At 39.2% G+C, this 25,428-nt stretch overlaps 1 protein-coding gene across 3 annotated transcripts in view; it reads left to right on the top strand.

Annotated features, from left to right (window-relative positions):
* Positions 1 to 1,163: 1,163 nt before the first annotated feature.
* Positions 1,164 to 25,428, top strand: part of ZBTB44 (zinc finger and BTB domain containing 44) — an 85,357-nt gene continuing 61,092 nt past the window's right edge. The window contains exon 1 of one of the 3 annotated variants that reach the window (XM_087433936.1): positions 1,164 to 1,365. The gene's annotated coding sequence lies outside the window, so the exon portion shown is untranslated. Of the gene's footprint in view, positions 1,366 to 3,232; positions 3,727 to 25,428 lie in introns of those variants that run through there. The other 2 variants (XM_004438478.3, XM_087433938.1) reach the window with 2 other exon arrangements.

Raw genomic sequence — 25,428 nt, 5'->3', positions numbered from 1 at the left:
CTATGCTAAAGGTTCAAGACTTGATCCTAAGAACAATAGGAAGCCACTGTTGGCTGATATGATTGCTATGCATTATAACTCTAGCTACCATGTAGAGAATGAAGAGAAAGGAGAGTGTATTTGGGAAACTAGATAAGTAGTATTACAATTCTCCAGGCACACACTATTGATGTCTTAGATTAGGATGGCAGCAGTAGGAATGGGCAAGTTCAGCAGGACTTGTTGAAGGATTGGAATTGAGACATAGGAGAGCAGTGAGGTAGCAAAGTAGCAAAGCTGACTTGCTCAACTGGATTGACAGTGAAATGAGAATGCTAGACGAGGTGCAAGTTTCAGGGTAGGGGAGCGAAACTAATTTTTTTTTAATATAGTTGGAAGGATCTAATAAGGGAGCAAGGATGATTTGTGCAGGAGCAAGTTCTCCTCCATTGGAATTATTCAAGTCAGACTAGAGAGCTTTCTGTTGAGTATGAGGTATTCCTGTTCTGAAATAAGTTGTCAACTAAATAACTAAGTTCCCACTCAGCTCTAATGGTCTACCACAAGAAAATGCCATTTTTGTCAGAATTTGGCCCCCCAAACAGCTCATGGCTGAAATGAAACCCTGTTTGCCTGGAATTGGAATTCCTCAGAATCATCCACACCAGGTTAATAATTAAAGCTTCCCCATACTGTCTACGTTTGTTTGTTTCACCTGTGTGCAGGATTCTGGTTTCATAAAATCCTCCCAGCAGTATTATTTAGCCTGGTCTCAAAGAAAGGTATATGTATTCCACCAACCCCAAGACAAGTCTCTACTAGCCCAGGAGGAAAGAGGTGGGTGGCTGAAAAAGCCACAGAAACTGACCTTGCCCAAAGCCAAAACAGAGAAGAGGGCTCCTACAAAGCTGACCTTTGTGTTTTCTTCTCACACCCTAACCAAGTATCTAGCACTGTGCCCTTAGGGCCCAACAGCCATTTGTTGGTTAATTGATCCTCCAGACCTGGGGTGGGGGTGGGGTGAGAAGATGATAAAATTTTAAAACGTAAAGTGAAAAATAGAAAAGCACAAAGGGAAAAGAAAGGGAGAGGGGACAAGAGAATAATCTAAGGAAAGCCATATTTTGTGCCAGCGCTGCTAGCCTGGCCATGGATGGGAGCTGCCACCTCAGTCCCCTGAGAAACATTTAGTACAGACTTGCCTCATGAGCTTTGATTGTCCTTTTAAATGCCCTAGGAGAGGTAGACCGGATTTGTCTGCGTAATTCCCATCCTGATTCTACTCCAGTTCTTATCTTGTACAGACACTTGGACACACACCCCACCAGGACTTCAAGCCTCTGCCCCTTTCTGAGCCTTGCTCTGTCCTGCCGTTGGTCTCCTAGGGTAAGCATTCCGCCTTCTTTTTATTCTCCTTCAAATCTCAGCACAAACTTTCTGGGCCTAATTCACATCTTTTTTATTTTCCTCATCTCTGAAATGGGAATAATAAAAATGATGGTGGGAATAATAGTAAAATCTATGTATTACAATTGCTATGAGGATTAAACGTCGTGCATAGTTGAAAATTTGCTGGAAATTGCAAAGGACTAGGAAATTAGGCGTTATTTTTTTGCTGTTATTTCTAAAGCAGATTTCAATTGTTAGAATTTGGGTGCTCGGCTGCTTGTCTCTCAGGCAGAGGGTTAATGTAAGATGTTGCCAAGTGTTTCAGAAGAAAAATCCACTCTGCTTCAAGCGGGATGTCAACCTACCTTGCATAAAGCCCTTTGGAGAGAAGTCTTTCCGTTTAAAAGCTGGAGGCGTGGGAAAACAAAATATTGCAAATACAGAGCGCCAGACGCGCCCTGGGCCTCCAAGCCCGCTCCCCTCCCACCACCACGCACTGGCAGACGGGCTTCACCTGGGGCGCGCCTCCCAACGGCCAGCTCTCGGTCCGAGCGCACGCCCGCCAGGCCTGGGGAAGCTACGATTTAGGGTCCTGAGAGCTTAACACTTTACGCGATTTTGCTGTTGACCAAGAACTCTAAATCCCCCTAGGCAGTACTGGGCACTTCGGGGCGCCGCACACTCCCTGCATGGCAAGGCAGGGCTACTGATGGTGTCATAAAATGTCATTGGAGGGCCAGCCCAGTGGTGTAGCGGTTAAGTGCGCCGCGCTCTGCTTCCGTGGCCCAGGGTTCACGTGTTGCGATCCAGGCGCAGACCCAGGCACAGCTTGTCAAGCCATGCTGTGGCAGGTCCCATATAAAGCGGAGGAAGATGGGCAGGGATGTTAGCTCAGGGCCAATCTTCCTCAGCAAAAAGAGGAGGATTGGCAATAGATGTTAGCTCAGGGCTGATCTTCCTCACAAAAATAAAAATATTTTTAAAATGTCATTGGAGGTTGTGGAAGGAATAAGCCTATTCTTAGGGAACAGCTATAGGTGCTCCCCTGCTGGGGGAATGAGACCGACTGGGGTGTTGATTTCTCCAGTGGTTTAGGAACCGCATGTCCCACCAGGTCGTCCAGGGAAATGCTAGAACAATCTTAGGGCACTGAGAGGATGCCAGGGGGTGCAAAGGCGGTACGGAATCGGGGATACCCGACCGAAGGTTGGCTGTCTGTCTGCAGAGGAAGCGAGCGCGGAGCTCGCCGGGTTCTCCGCGTTGGTCACTGGTCCCTGGTCCGGGGTGGCGGCGCAGGCCTCAGTGGCAGGCCTCAACCTCCAAGTGCGAAAAATGGGCGCACTACAGCTAAACTCCCTCACTGAGAAGAAGGGGCTGGGGTGTTCCGGTTCAGCGCCGCTAAGAAACCACTTGAGAAAACAGAGGACTTTCTTTCGTTTTTGGTTCAAAGAAAAAAAAATGCAAGAAGCGTGAACCATGCCCAGAAAGGCTTTTGTCAGTGTAAGTGGGGAGCTGGCTGAGACAACGGCTAGAGGAAGGACAAGTTGGCTAGAGCTTATGCAGCCTATGAATGTAAATCTGCACGTGTGCACACACGCAGAGATGCACAGACAGCGTCAAAACCCACGGTGCGTGGAGACCGAGTCGCCCACAGTTTGGTACTACCTGGAGCTGACTCTTCTGCGCTTGCGCAATAACCATATCTTCCCCACCCACTCCCGTTCGCGCCCCGCCCCCGAGCTCGCTCCGCCCCGCCCACTTTCCCTCCCCTTCCCCAGTCCGGCCGCCCGCGCAGAGCATTGTGGGACACAAACAAAGTGCCCCCCAAACACGCAGGAGTGAGCGGAGCGGCAACGGCGGCGGCGCCGGCTCGCACGCGCGCGGCGGCGGCTCCCTCCCAACCTCCCCCTCCCCTCCCCTCACTCCCCTTCCCCTTCCCCACCCCGCCCCGCCGGGAAAACGCGAGCCGTCGCCGCGCTCCCCAAACCGCTGCCTGCTTTCGGCCAACCGCCCCCAACGGCCGCCCGCGCGCGGCTCCCCGGCCCCCTCGCTCCTCCCCTCAGGCCGCTCCGAGCGCCGCGGGGGCTTCCCTCCCGCCGCTTCGCCCTCCCCCGCCTCGCGGGCACGCCGCTGGCTGTGCCGCCATGCCCCGACCGCGGGCTGTCCACGGGCCTAGGCGCGGCGGCCCGAGATAGGGGCCCCCAGCCTCCCGGGGGAGGAGAGAGGCGGCGGGCCGCGCGCTCCGCCCCCTCCCCCCGGGCTGTCGCCGCCGCCGCCGCCGCCACCTCGCCGCCTCAGCCTGGCGGGGAGGAGGAGGAGGAGCACCAGGCCTCCGGGCCCCGGCACCGCCGCCCGCAGGTAATGGGGAGGGGAGGGCAGGGCCAGCGGGCGGCCCGGCCCGGGCGGGGCAGCGGCCAGCCGCTCCTCGCCGCCCGTGCCCTCGGGGTGCGCCCGCCGCGGGGCTGGCACCACGCGTCCCCCATCTGGGCACTGGACAGGAAGGAGAGCCTGGTCGTGTCACCCCCAGCCGCTCCGGGAGACACCCCACAGGGTCTCCTCAGTGGCGCTTAATCCATCAGGGAGGAGACTGGCTTTGGGCCCCGCAGTTCAGGAGAAATTAGCCCCGTCTTCCAGGGTGCTCCCTGTCGTTTGCACGCGCATCTGCCCAACACCTTCACCCAAGGGGGCGAGGCATTCCCTCCTCTCACCTGGGCGAGCCGGGGAGCCCGCGACCTGAGCTTTCCGTCCTCTCCCCTGCTGGTTTTTTTGGTACTGGAAAGAAAAGGAAGGCACTACTTTAAAAAACAAAAACACCTTTTTTTTTTTCCCCTACCCGAGGCTCATTCTGCATCTAGTCTTTTCTGCTAGCCTAACCAGAAAAAGGGGTTACCGGCAGGTGTAATGACAAGTACGTTAGAACTCGTGAAAGGAAATTGCATCCTTGTGAGTTCTATGAAGCTTAACCAGGATTTAGAATAAAGCCCAATAATTGTGTACTTTATTGGAGCTTACTTACAGAAATGAAGACCAAAACTTAAATTCTTTTCAACATATAAGTAGATTATCTGTGGAGGTCAGGAAAAAATTCTCTTTGACTTTCTCTTATTTTCTTACTGTTTTATTCGGACATAGGCTAATACCAAAGCAAACTTCACAATTTGATAGATGGCAAATAGTTTGGATAGGTAAAGATTTTTATGATTTCCTTTTGCCTAAGATTTCAGTTGGAATTATTGAATTTAATAAAATATTATGTAAATCTTCACTTCCCCCATTACTTCACGTTGACTGCCGATGAATTAATAATATTTAATTTTACCTAATGTAGTTTCCTTATCATGAAATGTGAAAATAATGAAAGGAATGTTTTCCTATAGTTTTATATTTTAGGATGATTATGTTTATTATGAAAACCAGACTTACTTATTTTGTGTAGCACTGCTAGGCGTTTTACATATGTGATCTTATTTAATTCTTAGAAAAACCTAATGCCTTAGATATTATTACTTGAATTTTATAGATGAAACAGAAACTTAAGTAACTTGCCTTAGGCCGCACAACTAGTAAGTAATAGAGGTAAGGTTTCTACCCAGATATAATTCCAACCTAGGTGTATTTTCTACTGTACCTCTCAGTACAGGTACACTTTTTTAAACTTTATTACGAAAAATTTCAGTCTTATGGAAGATAGAAAAAAATACAATGAATACTCCACTACCCGGATTTGGTGATTAACATTTATTGTCCCCCTCCCTTCTCCCCTCTCTGTTTGTGGCACCCAGTGTGTAACCATTTGAAAGTAAGTTGCAAACATGACACTCAAATATTTCAGCATGCATTTCCTAAAAATAAGGACATTCTCTAACCCCAGGATCATTATCAGCACCTTTCTAAAGTAATTCATATGCAGATTTCCTCAGTATTCTAAAGTCTCTTTGGGAAATTTTTCCCCCTAGCTGTATTCAATCATAATTCGTGCATTGTGTTTGGTGATTATGCCTTTAGTCCCTTTTTTAAAAGAATAGTACCCATCTCCTTTTTTTCTGATGCTTAATTGACCAAACCAGTCTTATAGAATGCTCCCACATTCTGGACTTATATCTGTTTCCTCATAGTGTCATTTAATTTATTCCTCTATCTCCCTGAATTTCCTGTTATTGGAAGTTAGGTCTAAAGAAAAGCTTGATTAGCTTACAGTACAACTTTCTTTGGCAAAAATATTTAATAGGTGATGCTGTGTATTTCATATTGCATCATATAGGAGGTACGTAATGTCAGACTGCCACATTATTAATGATGCTAGATGTGACCATTTGATTCAAGTGGTGACTACCAAATCTATTATAAAGGTGTGGTTTGCCTGTTTGTGATTTGTATGTAATCTGGGGGTAGTACTTTGACACCAAGCAAATATCCTGTTTCTGACTACGTTTTGCTTAGTGATTTTAGCACCCATTGATGACTCTTGCTTAAATCAGTTATTTTATTAGAGATTTTCTGTAAGGAACATTTCCTTCATTAACTAGGGTGAACTAAAGTTTATTCTAAAAATGCAGAGTAAATGCTTAATTTCTTCCCTTTAATTACCAATATTCAGAGTAAAGAGCTGGGGAAATAGTCACCCCCAATGGTGGCAAATGAGATTTTTTTTTCTTTTTTGTGGGGATACCACTGTGGACTCATGGGTTTGAATTTATTTATTCATTTTTTTTTAATAACCATTACAGTCGGGGGTTTTTTAACAGTCAAACTGTCCCAAATTTGGACAGTAGGAACCCTTTCAAGCTGGCTTCTGTGTCTTGAACACTCCTGCTCACCATTAGTCTTGGAGTACTTTCTGGCACAAGCTATCCCAGGCTTGCCTTGTTACTTTCTTCGCTCCAGATCTGGAATGGGCTGTTTATCCAAGGAGCCTTGGTTATTTTATAATGAGAAATTATATATAGAAACCATGATCTGCGTGTTTGGCATATTGATCGCTGCTCTAGGCCCTTTCCGAAGAGAGAACTAAAAAATGGTTTTTTGCTTGTTCGCTTAATCATAAGTTTATAGTGATATATCCAATTCAAATTTAACATAGTAGACTTGGCCTTAACTTCTTTGATTCTGTATTTGTCTCTTAAATGAAAATCTTGGTGCCTAATAAAATTAACATACTTACTTGCTTTATCCTACTATGTATACATAAAATTGTTTCAAAATTACCGTACCAGTATTACTACTATCATAAACTTCTGAGTAAAGTTTAAGATTTTTTTGCATTTATTTTCCTCCTTAGAGTATATTATATGAAGGATGTATAATCAGAGTACTTACTGTGTTGAAAAGTCACTTGAAATACTTTTCTGTGTTTGGTTATGCTACCAATTTGATATGGTTCATTGGTTTCATTTTTTATTTTAGGGTTTTTTTTTATTTTATTTTTTGAATATGTAAAATATATACATGGTTCAAAAGTCAAAATGTTTTAAAAGTATGCTTAAAGAAGACTCACGCAAGTTAGTTTTTACGATGAGGTATTTTTTACCTTTGCCGTACCTTTTAATATCTAAGATATTCTTATGTATCTTAACTGCGGAAGGATTAGCAGTTAAACAAAGTATGTTACTTACTTGAAGCAATAGAGGAGTACTTTTAAGTTGTGCAATTAGGTTCTGATTCCTCTGGCAAAGAGAAAGCACTAAGACTAATCTTTAGAGGTTAGCAGAGAAGTAGATTTCAAGCTTGCTTTTGCAGGTTTTACTTGAAAATCACGTCGTTAAAGCAGCAGTTAGAAGTTTTGTGAATCCATCTACTTACATGCCACACAACAAAACTGACATACATACGCCGTCTGCAAATATAAAAGACATTTGGACATGTGATCAGGGAAGCCAGCACATTTTGTTTGGATTGGGCAAAATTTGGTAGAAATGATAATTGTGTGTTCAAATGAGGGTTTAAGAGGGAGCAATGGTTGTCTAAAAGGAGGAAGAGCAGTTAGGCAGTTTATCAGCCGCCTATCACCCACGTGCTGAAAAGCAAAAGATGTGGCCACAATATGTTTTCCTCAGCTTACACCACCATTGTTGATTTGGGTAACACAGCGAACGTCTATTTTTTTCAGGGAGTAGAGTGGGAAAATGGAGAATGCATATGCTTTGGACCCGTTTGCCTTCATTCTGTCTTTAATCTTGGTAAAATAGACTGCCTGAGATTATTAGAACACAAACTGATGAAAAAAATGCCACCAACAGTAGCTTAGGTGTGTGTAACCACATAGCAGCTAGAGCCTATTGTGGTAGGCTGAGTGGACCAATACAGTGATGATGATAATTGCTAACATTTGTTGAGCCCTTTCAAAAAGCCAGCACTGTGCTAAACATTTATATATCATCTCATTTAAATCTCACATTAACCCTTTGATATAGCTGCTAGTATCTTATTTTGCAAGTAAGGAAACTGATATCCAGGTTTCAAACTCAGGTCTGTCTTCAGAGTTAGTATTTAACTACTTTGCTACAGCTCGCAACTAAATATAACGTAATAAAACTGAATATATTTTCAATCACCTTGAATTAAAGGAACTATGCAACTGATGTTTGTGCTATAGCAACACTGAAGATTGCTTGCCAAGAGCCCCATGTGCTTGTCATGTCTGTTATACATCCTTAGTATATGTCAGACCTTGCTTCAGAAACTACATTTAGATATTTTAATAGACATTTAAATTGTAGAGCTTCAAAAATCAAGATGGATTGATGGATGGAGAGATATGTGATAAAACAAGTGTAGTAGAATGTTAATGGCAGAATCCAGGTATGGCTGTTTAGGCATTCACCTGTAAAATTTTTTGAATTTTGCTATATTTGAAGTTTTTCATAATACAGTGTTGGAGAGAATGATTAAAAATATATTCTTATTATAAAACATTGTTGACAGCTGTATAAAAACCAGTAATATGCTATATTCTCTGTGTCTACAGTGGTCCTCTTAAGCTTTTAGGAAGTCTTCCTAGCCTTGTAAGGGATAAAACACTTGTCACTAAAAATGGTCAAGATTCAAAGACTGTTGTAAAGGGATTTCCTTTATTAGGGGGCTCCTAATTAATTAGGCTCCTTCTAACTATGATTTTTTAATATCTTGGTAAATATTACATATATTGAATATGGGTTTTTTTCCTGTTTCCTGATATTTTGTAGACTGCTATTGAGCATACTCCCTTGACTTTATGGGGTGTTTTTACTTTAAATGCCACCACATTCACGACTGAAACAGTCAATTCTCCATGTACCTCAGAATGATTGCTTGAAATTTCTCCTGTTAAGCTGTAGGCCGCATTAGTTTTTGTTTTTTAGTATTAGAAATACTTCGGCCCGTTTTAGGCAATGACCTGGAAATCTCTAGATTCTTAGTCACAGGATCTAAAATAATGATTGTATATGTGCTTTTAAAAATATGAAGATGCATTAGATTTATATTACACTTCTGCTTGAAGGGCACATTGAGTATTATGTTAATTTCTTTACTAACATTATTATTAGTCCCAAGGGTGCCTTTAGCCAGCTCATTTTTACATAACTGATCCTGAAGTAAATCACTGACTTATATCATCCTGGTATTTCACATTGATAACTCTGTCTTAGAGTGAGAATTGGTGGATGAAACTTATTATTAATGTCTCACTCTTGGAGAACATCTTCTTTGTCTTCACATTGAATGTTCTTCTGTTTTAATAATTTTCTTGTATAGCTGTTTAAAAAAACTTAAAATTACAAGTGTTTGGTACCCAGTTGATTTGCAATTTCAGTATTTTCTATTGCTATCCTTCTATAGGTATTAAATGTATTTATTTCTTTATGTTATGTGATTTGCTGTTCATTTGGCTTTAAAACTTTTTGATGCATTCGGCATAAGTATACAGACATCTTGGGGTAGCATATAACCAAGACTATGAATCTCTGGGATCAGGATTTTGTGGAACTACTACCCTCAGGTTTCTGAAACAACTTTAGATAATTCCTTTTTTAAATGATTTCCTCGTAAGTCAGATCTGAACCTGCTAAGTATCTGTTCCTCGTCTACTTTTAGCAAGCAAGCATACTCAGTACTACCCTCTATTAAATATTTTATTTGTGCTCCTTAATAAAAGGGAAATTATTTGGTCCAAGAAAGAAAATAAAATAGGAGTTTTTAGAGATTCAGACATACTTGCTTTGCTTCCATTTCGTTTTTCTCTTTTACTCGTGTTGTGTACGTGTGTGTGCGTGTGCCCGTCTGCATGCATCTGTCTATGTGTTTCTTCCACATTAACCTTTTTCACCTTTTCACGTTTTGACTACCTGGGTTTTACTTTTCCTTGGCTCTTTGCTTTTCTTCCTTTCTGCTTTGGATCTTCCAACACTGGCCATTTCCTTTTTGTGGCTTTTCCTTAGTGTATGAAGACAGTTTTTTTTATCTTTGGTTCCTTTTACGTGCCATATAAAACCATACAAGCCATACTTCTGTGATAATTATTTCTATTTACAGGAATCACTGCCTCTTTGTTTTTTGGCCCACCTGATACTGTTTCTTCCTCATTTCTTTCTACTTTCTTCAGCCAGGTTTACTTAGCTTTACTTTGAGAGGCAGTACAGCATGGTGTTAAGAGCACAAACTGAGCATACCTCACAGGTTCAAATCTTGTCTCTTGATACTTACTAGTTGTGTGGCCTTGGGCTAGTTCCTTAATTTCTCTGTGCTTCATTTTCCTTATTGGTAAAATGGAGATACCAAGTGATACCTATCTCAAAAAGTTGTCTGAAAATTAGATTATTTAATATGTAAAACTTAGAACAATGCCTGGTACATATTGAGTACTATGTAAGTATTAACTAATGATTAAAATAAAAAATTATTTTTTGAAAAACTGATTCAAAGCCATTGATTATTTTTAACAGTTATTGAGCTATAACTCAAAACCCATGAATTATTGCCACTACAAATTTGTGGGCTCCAATTTCAATTGAGTCTTCAGTACCTCCTAGCCATCCTTCTGTTTTGTTTTCCCTACACATTTCTCGTATTTCATTTTCCTCAGAATTCTACTGTATCTCCTCTCTTCTCAGCAGTCTACCTGTAACTGCAAAGAGAAATAAAAACCAAAGCTGTTAGACAGGAACTCCCCCTACTTCTCACCACCCACCTATAAATGTAACTGTAACTGCACCCTTGCTTTCCATTTTTTCCTATAACTGGGTGTCCTATTTAAGCTAATTCTTTTACTCATGGACTGAATCCAATTTCTTTCTACCTATTCAGGGAACTTACACTATTTGTTATCACCTGTTTTCCTGTATCTTTAACTTTTCCTTCTTCTCTGAGTCTTTTCTAACAACAATCAAACATTCTGTATGTATTTTACCACAATAAAGAAATATATATGTGGGGGAAAAAAACATTCTCTAGTTTCTCACATTCTATAAAAAGGCCTGTATCCTCCCTTGAGCCCTTATTTCCCTCCAGCTAACCCCCTTGCTCTATCTTTAGAACCAAACTTCTTCAGGTTGAATTGTCTATACTCAACAGTTTTCACTTCCTCATTCTTGTATAATCTTTATCTTTGTCTATTGCAATCTAACGGCTAACTCTACTGCCTCTTCCTTGTGTGCTGTTATAAGATCATCAGTGACTCCTTGTGGCTAAATTGAGTAGACTTTGGTCTGTATTTTATTTGGCCTGTCAGCAGCATTTGACACTGTCAACCACTCCTCCTTGAAATAGTCTGCACCTTTGGTTTCTGGAACATTCTGCTGTCCTGGTCATTCTATGTATTTCTTTCCCAGGTTTTCCTTCTGCTGCTCCCTTCTTTTTCCTCCTTTTTTTTCTTGATGAGTCTCACTAAAAGTTTATCAATTTTGCTTATCTCTTCAGAGAACCAAGTTTGGGCTTTAATTTTTTTAATGGTTTATCTGTTTTCTATTTCTTTTATGTCTGCTTTATTTCCTTCTGTTTATTTTGGGTTTGTCTTACTCTCTTTCTAGCTTCAATATAGAAGCCTAGGCCATTGAATTTTTTTAATTATAATGAAATATATGTAAAAAGTTTACCACCTTAACCATTTTTAAGCATACAGTTCAATGGTGTAAAGTAACCATTATGCAACCATCACCACCATCCATCTCCAGAACTTTTTTCAGACTTGCAGAACTGTAACTCTATACCCATTAAATAGTAACTTCCAATTCCCCTCTCCCCCTGGCCCCTGGCAACCACCCTTCTACTTTCTTTTTTTTTTTTTTTTTATAATTTTATTTATTTATTTTTCCCCCAAAGCCCCAGTAGATAGTTGTATGTTATAGCTGCACATCCTTCTAGTTGCTGTGTGTGGGACGCGGCCGCAGCATGGCCAGAGAAGCGGTGCGTCGGTGCTGCCCGGGGTCCGAACCTGGGCCTCCAGCAGCAGAGCGCGCACACTTAACCGCTAAGCCACGGGGCTGGCCCCACCTTTCTACTTTCTGTCTCTACGAATTTGACTACTCTAGGGACCTCATATAATTGGAACCAGACAATGTTTATCCTTTTGTGACTGGTTTATTTCACTTAGCATGATGTACTCAAGATTTGTCCATATGAATAGATGCATCAGAATTTTTTAGCAATTATCAGAATTTCTTTCCTTTTTAAGGCTAAATAATATTCTGTTGTATGTATATACCACATTTTGTTTATCCATTGATCTGTTGATGGACATTTGGCTATTGAAAATAATGCTCCAATGAACATTTGTGTACAAATATATGTTCATATCCCTGCTTTCAGTTCTTTTGGGTATATACCCAAAAGTAGAACTGCTGGATTATATTTAATCTATTTTTAATTTTGGGGGAACAACCATACTGTTTTCCACAATGGCTACACTTACATTCCTACCAACAGTGCAGAAGGGTTCCATTTCTGCATATCCTTGTCAACACTTATTATTTTCTGGGGGTTTTTGTTGAGGAAGATTGGCCCTGAGCTAAATGGCCCTGAGCTAACATCTGTTGCCAATCCTCCTCTTTTTGCTTGAGGAAGATTGGCCCTGAGCTAACATCCCTGCCAGTCCTCTATTTTGTATGTGGGATGCGCCACAGCATGGCTTGATGAGCAGTGTGTAGGTCCGCACCCGGGATCCGAACCTGTGAACCCTGGGCTGCCAAAGCAGAGTGCACAAACTTAACCACTATGCCACCATGCCAGCCCCAATTTTCTGTTTTTTTTTTACTAGTAGCTATCCAAATGGATGTGAGGTGGTAGGGTGTGTGGTGGCAGGCCGTTGATTTTTAGACCTTCTTTTCTACTATATGTGTTTAAAGCTATAAATTTTACTCTTAAACACTGCGTTAGCTGTATCCCACAAATGTTGATAATGTTGTGTTTTCAGTATTACTCAGTTAAATACTTTCCAGTTTCCCTCAGTGATTCCTTCATCAACCTGTGAATTATTTAGAAATGTGTTGTTTTATTTCCAAATATTTGGGGTTTTCTTGATAACCCATTGATTTGTAATTTTTTTTAGTGTGCTGAATTAACTCTTTGTGCATTCATCCCTTTAAAATTTATTGAGTTTTGTCTTATGGCCCACCATATGGTCTGTCTTGATGAACATACTGTGTTGCACTTGAAAAGAATGTGTATTCTGCACTATAAATATCAATTAGGTCAAGGTGGTTGATGGTATTGTTCAGATATTTTATGTCTTCACTGATTTTTTATTTATTTATTTTTGCCCAGTTCTATCAATTACTGAGAAGGGTTTTAAAATTTCCAACTATTATTGTGGATTGTCTTTCTCCTTAATTCTGTCAGTGTTTGCATCTTGTATTTTGAAGCATTGTTATTAGGTGCATACACATTTTTTATTGTTATACAACTGTGTATCTCTCATAATATTTTTTTGTCTTGAAGTCTACTTTATCTGATATTAAAAGTAGAAAACTCCTGCCTTATATTTATTGTTTGCATGGTATATCTTTTAACATACCTATGTCTTTTTATTTAAAGTGGGTTTCTTATAAAGAGTATTTAGTTGGGCTTGCTTTTTTAATCCCAGTCTCTGCCTTTTAGTTGAATCTTTAGTCCATTAAAATTTAATGTAGTTACATTTTACATTATTTTGGAAGTAGACATGTATTAGTTTGCTAGGGCTGCTGTAACAAAGTACCACAAACTTCGTGACTTAAAGAGAAATTTTTTGTCTGACAGTTCTGGAGGCTAGGAATCTGAAATAAGGGTGTTGGCAGAGTTGGTTCCTTCTGAGTGAAGGAACCTGTGAGGGAAGGATCTGTTCTAGGCCTCTCTGTTCGCTTCTGGTAGTGCCTTGGTTTGTGGCAGCATAACTCCAGTCTTCATGTGGCATTCTCCCTCTGTTAAGTGTCTGTCTTCGGATTTTCCCTTTATATAGGGACATCCTAATTGATTACTTTTGTAAATAGCCTGCCTTCAAATAAGGTAACACTCTCAGGTACTGGTGGTTAGAACTGCAACGTATTTTGAGGGGTGCGGGGGGGCCCCGGTTCAGTGCATAACGAGACATATTTAAGATTGGCAACAGTCAAAGGCATGTCAGGTAATGCCGCTGTATTTGTGTATGTGTTTTAAAATATATGCAGTGGAACTCTTGAGTATTTGATGTGAACACTTAAAAACTCTTCAGGGAAAAAAAGAGCTTTTTAAATGCTGATTGAATAAAACTAACTTGAATTTGACTTGCTCATGTAAGGATCCAAAAGAGTGAATAAGATATACCCTTTCTTCAAGCTTTCTTTCTAGTAATAATGATTTGATGTTAATAGCTGATATACCTTAAGTACTATGATTGAATTCTTGTAAATGGCAACATGGTGGGGTGGGGAGAAGGGACTGGGAATTTGAATTTTTCAGTCAGACAGACCTGTTCAAATCCTGGTTTTAATACTTAGTATTTATAGGACTCTGGGCAAGTTAACCTTGTCTTTTCCTCATTTATAACTGGATTTTAAAAATCCTTTTCCCAGGGACCGGCCCCGTGGCTTAGCGGTTAAGCGTGCGCGCTCTGCTGCTGGCGGCCTGGGTTCAGATCCCGGGCGCGCACCGACGCACTGCCATGCACCAGCCATGCTGAGGCCGCATCCCACATACAGCAACTAGAAGGCTGTGCAGCTATGACATACAACTATCTACTGGGGCTTTGGAGGAAAAAAATAAATAAAAATTATTGAAAAAAAAAAAAATCCTTTTCCCAGAATTGTGAGTCTAGAATGAGATAAAGACACTTAGTGGGCATTACTCAATATGTCTTAACTTATCTTCCCTTTACAGAAATTAATAATCAGCATGACTCTAGCTACCAGCCTTGAGAGGAAATTCTAATAGTTTAATGTTACTGGTTTAATTGATTTATTGTTTAACGCCAGGTAAATATCAATTTCTGTCTTCTGAAAGCTCTGAACTAGAAAAGACTTCTATTTTCTTTTCTTTTGCAGGGAAAGATTTGCCCTGCGCTAACATCTGTTGCCAATCTTTCTTTTTTTTTTTCCCCTCCCCAAAGCCCCAGTACATAGTTGTATATCCTAGTGGTAAGTCCTTTTAGTTCTTCTGTGTGAGCCGCCACCACAGCATGGTGACCGACAGATGGGTGGTGTGGTTTTGTGATCAGGAAACGAACCCGGGCCGCCGAAGCGGTGAAAGTGCTGAACTTTAATCACTAGGCCATCAGGGCTGGCTCTAGAAAGGACTTCTTTATTTAGTAAAATGATTGAAATCTTTAGGTGATTAAAAAATGGCTAGTTATAAAAGTTAAATGATTTTTTTTTGTAACTGTGATACAATAATCCATTTGGAATTCTTCCTGAAAACTTAATAAACACTTAAGGAAGACCTTTGGGAAATAAACTATCATCAAATAAAGATCGCATACACTTTTATTAGTGTATTTATTCAGAGAAAGTGAAAGCATGTTCTCAAATATGAGTACTCATGTGAGTCCATTCTAAAAAGTGTGGCTCCTTTCATGGAAAAAGACAGATATTTGTTTTTGCTTAGATTGACAACAGAGTGACAAGTTTTCTTAGAACAAAATTTAAAATATGAGATACTGTAATATTTGTAAAGTAAAAACTTGATTCTAAAGAAAATAATAGTGAAAAACGTCTCATTTTAACTTAACTTTCTGGAGAAGGAAGTAGTTGAGTTGTAATTTTCACTACTTCACTCATAAATTTTATGTGTAATTTTAGCATGAAGTTTTTACTTTTGAGTTACAGCCCTTCTATTCTTAAACCAGCTGTATTAACAGGTTTTCTGTAAAATGTTTGCATATTGTATATGTTAAACTCTTTAGGAATATTTATTTCATATATTTTATCTCAAGTTTTATTTTAGTTCATCATTTGCAATTATACTTTTATTAATAATGTGATTCAACATAAAGAATATGCTTATTCCAAAAATAAGCACCACAAACTACATTTATTCAACATTTTTTAAATGCCCTCTGTGTTAAGCTATTAAAGAATACACACAGCCTCAGCCTCTTCCCTCATAGTAGCATATGGATCTATAGGAGAGCAAGATCTGTAAACAACTAGTAGTTGATTACCTATTATACATAAACTACTCTTCTGAATAATAGAGCAGCGATCCTTTTGTGGCCATAAAGGGATGCCCAGTTGAAAATTACTGCACTATAATAAGCAATGTTATTGGTAAGAGTATAACACGTGTAAATGGTGTAGAAATAGAAATGATTAAGAACCTCTGCTGGTGTGTCCCCATGAAGACTTGTACACAAATGTTTATAGCAGCTTTATTTGTAATAACCCCAAACTGGAAACAACATAAAGTCTATCAACAGTTAAATGATGAACAGATTGTCGTACGTCCATACAATGGAATAGTACTCAGCAATAAAAAGGAACAAAAAATTCTTGAACCCAGCATAGATGAATCTCAAAATAATTACATCCAGAGAAAGAAGCCAAGTGAGTAAGAAAGTATGTACTGTATGATTCCACTTATATAAAATTCTAGAAAATGGAGCTAATCTAAAATGAAAAGCAAATCAGTGGTTCCTAGGAAGGAACAGGAGGGAAGAGATTGTGAAAAGGCACAAAGAAATTTACAGGGGGGGCTGCCCGGTGGCGCAAGCGGTTAAGTGCGCGCACTGTCCTGCGGTGGCACTGGGTTCGCTGGGTCGGATCCCAGGTGTGCACCGACGCACCGCTTGTCAGGCCATGGTGTGGCGGCATCCCATATAAAGTGGAGGAAGATGGGCACAGATGTTAGCCCAGGGCCAGTCTTCCTCAGCAAAAAAAGAGGAGGATTGGCAGATGTTAGCTCAGAGCTGATCTTCCTCACACACACAAAAAAAAACAAACTTATAGGGGTTGTGAAAATATTCCTTATCTTGATCATGGTGATGATATATATGTCAAAATTGATCAAATGGTACACTTTAAATATGTATGTCAATTATATCTCAAGCAATTATAAAATGATTTTTTTTGTTTTTGTTTTTGGTGAGGAGGACCAGCCCTGAGCTAACATCCAATGCCCATCCTCCTCTTTTTAGCTGAGGAAGACTGGCCCTGGGCTAACATCTTTGCCCATCTTCTTCTACTTTATATGGGATGCGGCCACAGCATAGCTTACCAAGCGGTGCGTCGGTGTGCGCCTGGGATCCAAACTGGTGAACCCCGGGCCACCGCAGCAGAGCGCGCGCACTTAACTGCTTGCGCCACCGGGTCGGCCCCTATAAAATGATTTTTAAAGAAAATAGATATGATTAATTCCATAAATATATTGGAATTATCCTTGGAGAAACAGGGCATATAACTTGGTTACCTAAATTGCTGTTATATCAAATGCCAGATCAATGGTCAAAACAGAAGATACTATAAGAGTTCAGTAGAGGGAAAGGCAGCATAGTTTAATAATAAAATGAGGACAGGATTTCATTAAAGTTCCTGATTTTGAGCCCCTTTTAGGCCACTTATTTTCTCTGGTCTTTGTTTTCATAGATCTTTAAAAAGTTTCCTCATCTACTTCATAAGATTTTTAAGATCTAAAGAAAATATATTTAAAAACACATTGTAATCTGAAAAGAGACATACAAATGGAAGGTATTGCTGACATCTAGAGTGGAAAGAAGAACAAAATCGAGTAGCTTTTGACCTGTTGAGAGCAATAAAGAAGGAGTTCCAAAAAGGGATGAGAGGTGAGGAAGCAGAAATATGTATGATACATTTGGAGAATGAGTCAAATCAGTTCGGAGCAGAGTTCATATTGGAGATAAGGAAGAGAAAGATAGCAGCCTGAAGCACCTAAAAGCATAATAGAGCAGAGAGAATATAAGATATATGGTGAGAAAGCTTAGGATCAGGATGTAAATTGCTGTTTACTAGCCTTGTGACCTTAGATAAGTCATTTATTCTTGGAATTCCAATTTCCTCATCAATATAATGGGAGCATAATAGTTTGCTTTATCTCAAGGATTTTATATATTGAAATCAGTCTATATCAAATGTATATGAAAGTGCTGAAAACAAAATGCTGTTAAGAGTTGTCCAGTGTGATAACTAAGGCATGAGGTAATAAGTGCTGGACTCAAATGATTGTGTTGTAGAGAATGTTTGAATAGTGGTGGAGGATCGATTCAAGGTTGGTGAGACTAAAGGCAAGGAGACCAATCAGGATGCTGTTTGAGTACAGTCATGCACCGTATAATGACGTTTTGGTCAATGACTGACCACATAGATGACAGTAGTCCCGTAAGATTAGCAGCATATATCCTAAATGTGTAGTAGGCTATACCTTCTAGGTTTGTGTAAGTACATGCTGATGTTCACACAACGATGAAATCACCTAACAACCATTTTTCAGAATGTATCCCTGTTGTTAAGAGACACGTGACTGTAGTCCAAGGCAGTGGCTAATGGAGAAAGGAAGGGATGGATTTGAGACAGGTCTTAGTGACCAAGTCTGTGTTGGGAGGAAAAGGGAAAGATAGAAGTTGTATTAGTTTGCTGTGGCTGTTGTAATAAATTATCACAAAATGGATGGCTTAAACCAACAAATTTATTCTCACAATTTTGGAGGCCAGAAATTCAAAGTCGGTATCACTGGGTTGAAATCAAGGTGTTGGCCCTTGGGAGGCACTAGGGGAGAATTCACTTCTTGCCTTTTTTTTTTTTTTTTTTTTTTTTTTAAAGATTTTATTTATTTATTTTTTCCCCCCAAAGCCCCAGTAGATAGTTGTGTGTCATAGCTGCACATCCTTCTAGTTGCTGTATGTGGGACGCGGCCTCAGCATGGCCGGAGAAGCAGCGCGTCGGTGCGAGCCCGGGATCCGAACCCGGGTCGCCAGCAGCGGAGCGCGCTCACTTAACCACCAAGCCACGGGGCCGGCCCACTTCTTGCCTCTTGCAATTTCTGGTGGCTGTAGGCATTCTGTGACTGTGGCCACATCACTCCAATTTCTGCCTGTCTTCACATCACCCTCTTTGATATGTGTCGAATCTTCTACCTCTCTCTTATAAGGATGCTGTTGATTGTATTTAGGGCCCACCTGGACAATCCAGGCTACTCTCCCTATTGCCAGATATTTAATTTAATTACACCTGCAAAGTCTTTGCCATAAAAATAGCATTTGCAAATTTCAGGGATTAGGACATGGACATATTTTGAGGGAGCAACCTTCTTTAGTCTACCACAGAAGTCAAAGATGACTCCCAGGTTTTTTGCTTTTTGGAATGGTGGTATTGGCTGGAGAATTTCAAGAGGAAGAGTACATTTGTGAGAAATGATGATGAATTCACTTGGACCTGTCGAAGTTCCTATCGGACATCTGTATGTGGATACTTGTGTTGTGTATTAGAAAACCTTGAATCAAGTGGCTTAAACACTAAGGACATTTATTGTTTCAAACAAAAACAAAACAAATCCTGGAGTAAGGCAGCTTCAGAGTTGGTTATTCAGCAACTCAGTGACATTATCAAAGACCTAAGTTCTCAATTTTTTGCTTTACCATCCTTAGGCCAGCTGTCCTTGTGGTTTACAAGATGGCCCCCACAATTCTAGGCCTTAAATCCAGGGATAAAAACACCTAGCTGGCTTGTTCTGTGTGGTTTTTGTTTTTTGTTTTTGTTGTTGTTGTTTTTATCAGCAAGGAGACCTAACCTAACCCCGGAAGCTCCCCTAGCAGGCTCTATTCCTCTTAGCCAGATACACATTTTCAACATTTTCTTGACTATCTTTTCACCTAAATAGACCTGTTACATGTATATTGCAAATTTGTTGAGGTCGGTACCCCCCCACACACATGCACGCACAGGGCACTCCTCATTTATGACTATCTTAAGTGACAAGTGGATTTTACTACTCTTTGTTGTGCATATTGGAAGAAAGGAACCATCTTCCTCTTAACTTGGGTCAGAAGTTTCAACAGCAGCCCCATTCACCTTGCTTAGCCTTTAAGTTCTCATCTACAAATTCCTAACCATCTCCTGATTTAACATTAAACATTAAGGCAGTGGTTAGTGTGATGTGAGGACTCTCGTGGGGATCCCCAGAACCTTTCAGAAGGTCCACAAGGTCAAAACAGTTTCATAACAGTATTATAATATTATTTGTTGTTTTCATTCGTATTCTCACCGTATACAGTGAAGTTTTCCAGAGGCTACTGGAAATGTGATATCACAACAGACTAAATGCAGACGCAGTTATGAGAATTTAGCTGATCTAATAAACCAGACTTTGAGATATGCAAAAATCATTGCCACTCTTGCTTTTTCTTTTTTGGTCTGAGAAAATGTAGTTTTTTGAAAAATATGTAGTGTTAACATGTAATGGGCTTTTATTTTTAAACGAATCAATTATTTTTTTATATTTCTAATTTTTAGTTTATAATATGATAAATGTTAGTAGATATAGTTCACATAAACAAAAGCTCTTTGGAATTCTCAATAAATGTTAAGAGTGTAAAGGGGTCCTGAGACTTTATGAAGAGTTTGAAATCTTACCATCTAGTGTTGATGCTACTCTAACCACATACTCCAAATTTTTTCCATTTCTCCAATAATTTTTCTTTGTCCCTTGCTAATTATTATCAGTTATCACATGTATATAGCTGGCATCTGTATATGTTGCAGGATTTGTTGTGAGTACTTCAGAATCATTTATAATATTCAATAATTTATCCCATTCACGGGGGGCAGCATGCTTTCTCACTCTTTATTGATATGTTTAGCTTTGCATTTTATTTCCACTATAATCACATACCCTTGTTTATTAACTCTTTAAGCATTCTTACAGTTTTTCTGCTTATTGACCATGCTGGACTTAAAAATATCCATAATTACTGCAAAACTAAGCAGAGAGAGAGCAAACTAATGAAGACTAGAGAGCAAAGACTTAAATGATCATTATTATCATCTCTTGGGAGTGGGCATGGATAACACTCTTGCTCTAGAGAATGATTTTCATTTGTCAATAAACATTCATAAGTAGGAGAATATCTGTAATTTTTCTGAATTTGCCTGTGAAGGGAGAGTAGCTGAGGGAAAATTTCCAGGTTTTGTCAGGAGGTGGGCGTGCGAGGTGGTGAATCAAAAATGAGTACTAGATTTTAAGCTCTGGGTGACTGGGCAATTGAAAGCATCCATCATTAACAGATTAGAAATTCTGCAGTGGAGTATCAGTTGAGGAGAAAGAATTTGAGTTCAGTTTCAGATGGTAAATTTGAAAGATGGCCAACACATTCAGATGGAATTGTCTAGCACTCTAGCTGGTCATTAAGGCCCAGAGTTGAAGGTCAGAAAGGATGATGGGGTTAGAGATTTGAGGTTAATTTAGCCAGAGGTGATAAGAGTCAGAGATCTATCGATAAGTATACCTCATCTATTACTCAGTGCAGTATCATATTCTTGTATATATACTATGTGCTAGGCACTCAGTGCTTTCCATATATTCATTTAATCTCATTTAACCCCTACAACACTAAACTTGTTTAAGGTCATCCAGCAAGTTCAGTGGATATAGCCATGATTAAGATCTAGGTCTGTCTGAACTACAAAGCCATTGCTCTCTCTAGTATACATGCTGTCTCTGGGCAACATTAATATATTAATTCATAATTGAGCTAAGTATGTGAAATAAATAAAGCTTAATTGTATATGAGGTGGAGAAATCTGTTATTTGGTTTGGTTAATATGAAAAGACTATATAATTCTTTTCATTAATGAATAGTACTGTGTCAAAAGACTTAGTGTATTTATCTTTATAGCAATCTTCTGTGGTTCAAAGGGACAGGGATACCAAGAGTATCTATGGCATATCTAGAATTAAAAACCCTATTAAGGTTTAAGAACTGAGGAGTTATGATGTGAGATATATGTAATTGATTGGGAAGATTTCAGGTAGTAAGTTTCTAAGAAAATGCAAATTAATAGGTGTTTTTGAAAGATTTTTTTTTTACTATAGATTTTTATATTTATAGGTTGAAAAGTTGTAATTATAAACATTCATTTTTCTGAGACATTTGGATAATTTGAAAAGGCTAATGTTTGGTATTTTCACAATCGCTGTTTTTCTTTTCAAGTTGTTTTTCAGCGAAGACTACAACTGAGACTCAGCTTTTAAAATTCTGACCCAATAGCAGTTTCTTTCTTTTTTTCCTAACATCGTTTTGTTATAGAATTTGCCTTTCTATCAGTTTGACAGTTTAGAAAGGTATTTACTGTAACGAACCTTAACTTCTTCAGACCACCCCACTCAGGTTTTAATTGTATAAAAGCAGTTTGTCACTTTCAGGATAGTTGATTACTAGTTTGAACAGATTGAATATGAGTTCTAGAAGTAATAAGATAAAAATTTTGTTCTAATGAGAACAATTGTTCCTATATAGAAACAGAATTATTTATTATCAAAGCAACAGAGAGAGTACTTGTAATTTAGAAGTACTGGCTCCAGGTCCTGTTTTTTTTATTTTTTAAATTGATATCATAATACTTTGTAACATTGTGAGATTCCAGTTGTACATTATTATTTGTCAGTCACCATATAAATGCACCCCTTCACCTGTTGTGTCCACCCCCCAACTCCTTTCCCCCTGGTAACCACCAAACTGTTCTCTCTGTCCGTGTGTTAGTTTATATTCCGCATATGAGTGAAGTCATACGGTGTTTGTCTTTCTCTGTCTGGCTTATTTCACTTAACGTAATACCCTCCAGGTCCATCTGTGTTGTTGCAAATGGGACGATTTTGTCTTTTTTTTTGTGGCTGAGTAGTATTCCATTGTATATATATACCACATCTTCTTTATCCAATCGTCTGTCAATGGACACTTGGGTTGCTTCCACTTCTTGGCTATGGTGAATAATGCTGCAATGCACGTAGGGGTGCATAAGCCTCTTTGGATTGTTGATTTCAAGTTCTTTGGCTAAATATCCAGAAGTGGAATACCTGGATCATAAGGTATTTCTATTTTTAATTTTTTGAGGAGTTTCCATACCATTTTCCATAGAGGCTGCACCAGTTTGCATTCCCACCAGCAGTGAATGATGGTTCCCTTTTCTCCACATCCTCTCCAACATCTGTTATTTTTTGTCTTGGTGATTATAGCCATTCTCATGGGTGTAAGGTGATATCTTAGTGTAGTTTTGATTTGCATTTCCCTGATGAATAGTGATGTTGAACATCTTTTCGTATGCCTATTGGCCATCTGTATATCTTCCTTGGGAAAATGTCTGTTCATATCCTCTGCCCGTTTTTTGATTGGGTTATTTGTTTTTTTGTTGTTCAGTTGTGTGAGTTGGAGATTAACCCCTTGTCGGATATATGATTTGCAAATATTTTCTCCCAGCTGGTGGGTTGTCTTTTCATTTTGATCCTGGTTTCGTTTGCCATGCAGAAGCTTTTTAGTCTGATGAAGTCCCACTTGTTTATTTTTTCTTTTGTTTCCCTTATCTGAGTAGACTTGGGATTTGAAAAGATCCCTCTAAGACCCATGTCAAAGAGTGTTCTGCCTATATTTTCTTTTAAGAGTTTTATAGTTTCAGGTCTTACCTTCAAGTGTTTGATCCATTTTGAGTTAATTTTTGTGTATGGCGAAAGGTAATGGTCTACTTTCATTCTTTTGCATGTGACTGTCCAGTTTTCCTAGCACCATTTATTGAAGAGCCTTTCCTTTCTCTATTCTATGTTCTTAGCTCTTTTGTGGAAGATTAGCTGTCCATATACATGTGGTTTTATTTCCGAATTTTCAGTTGTGTTCTGTTGATTTGTATGTCTGTTTTTCTACCAGTACCATGCTGTTTTGATTATTATAGCTTTGTAGTATATTTTTAAATCAGGGATTGTGATGGCTCCAGCTTCGTTCTTTATTCTCATGATTGCTTTAGCTATTTGGGGTCTTTTGTTGCCCCATATGAATTTTAGGATTCTTTGTTTTATGTCTGTGAAGAATGTTGTTGCGATTCTGATTGAGATTGCATTGAATCTGTAGATTGTTTTAGGTAGTGTGGACATTTTAACTATGTTTATTCTTCCAATCCATGTGCATGGGATATCTTTCCATTTCTTTATGTCATCATCGATTTCTTTCAATAATGTCTTATACTTTTCATTGTATAGGTCTTTCACCTCCTTGGTTAAATTTATTCCTAGATATTTTATTCTTTTTGTTGCAATCGTAAATGGGATTGTATTCTTGAGTTCTGTTTCTGTTAGTTCCTTGTTAGAGTATAGAAATGCAACTGATTTTTCTAGGTTGATTTTGTACCCTGTAACTTTGCTGTAGTTGTTGATTATTTCTAGTAGTTTTGTGATGGATTCTGTAGGATTTTCTATATATAAAATCATGTCATCTGCAAGCAGCAAGAGTTTCACGTTTTCATTGCCTGTTTGAATTCCTGTTATTCCTTTTTCTTGCCTAATTGTTCTGGCCAGAACTTCCAGTACTATGTTGAATAAGAGTGGCAAGAATGGGCACCCTTGTCTTGTTCCTGCTCTCAGAGGGATGGCTTTCAGTTTTTCCCCATTGAGTATGATGTTGGCTGTGGGTTTATCATATATGGCGTTTATCATGTTGCGGTATTTTTCGTTTATACTCATTTTGTTGAGAGTTTTTATCATAAATGGATGTTGGATCTTGTCAAATGCTTTCTCTGCTTCTATTGAGATGATCATGTGGTTTTTATTCCTCATTTTGTTAATGTGGTATATCACATTGATTGATTTGTGGATGTTGAACCATCCCTGTGTCCCTGGTATAAATCTCACTTGATCATGGTGTATTATCTTTCTAATGTATTGTTGTATTCAGTTTGCCAATATTCTGTTGACAGTTTTTTCATCTATGTTCATCAGTGATATTGGCCTGTAATTTTCCTTCTTTGTATTGTCCTTGTCTGGCTTTGGTATCAGGGTGATGTTGGCCTCATAGAATGGTTAGGAAGTGTTCCATCTTCCTCTATTTTTTGAAATAGTTTGAGAAGGATAGGTATGAAATCTTCTTTGAATGTTTAGTAAAATCCTCCAGAGAAGCCATCTGGACTTTTATTTTTTGGGAGGTTTTTGATTACTGTTTCAATCTCATTACTTGTGATTGGTCTATTCACATTCTCTATTTCTTCTAGATTCAGTTTTGGGAGGTTGTATGAGTCTAAGAATTTATCCATTTCTTCTAGATTGTCCGATTTGTTGGCATATAGTTTTTCATAGTATTCTCTTATAATCTTTTGTATTTTTGTGGTATCCGTTGTGAGCCTCCTCTTTCATTTCTAATTTTATTTATTTGAGCCTTCTCTCTTTTTTTCTTGGTGAGTCTGGCTAAGGATTTGTCAATTTTGTTTATCTTCTCGAAGAACCAGCTTTTTGTTTCATTGATCCTTTCTACTGTTTTTTTGCTTTCAATTTCATTTATTTGTGCTCTAATTTTTATTATTTCCCTCATTCTGCTGAGTTTGGGCTTTGGTTGTTCTTTTCTAATTCTGTTAGGTGTAGTTTAAGATTGTTTATTTGGGATTTTTCTTGTTTGTTAAGATGGGCCTTTATTGCTATGAATTTCCCTCTCAGGACTGCTTT

This window comes from Ceratotherium simum, chromosome 7 (assembly GCF_057802395.1).
Source record: "Ceratotherium simum simum isolate JZ-2026a chromosome 7, ASM5780239v1, whole genome shotgun sequence".
NCBI classification, from domain to species: Eukaryota; Metazoa; Chordata; class Mammalia; order Perissodactyla; family Rhinocerotidae; genus Ceratotherium; species Ceratotherium simum.
Note: the sequence above shows the minus strand (reverse complement) of the source record. Positions and strands in the feature narration are given on the sequence as shown.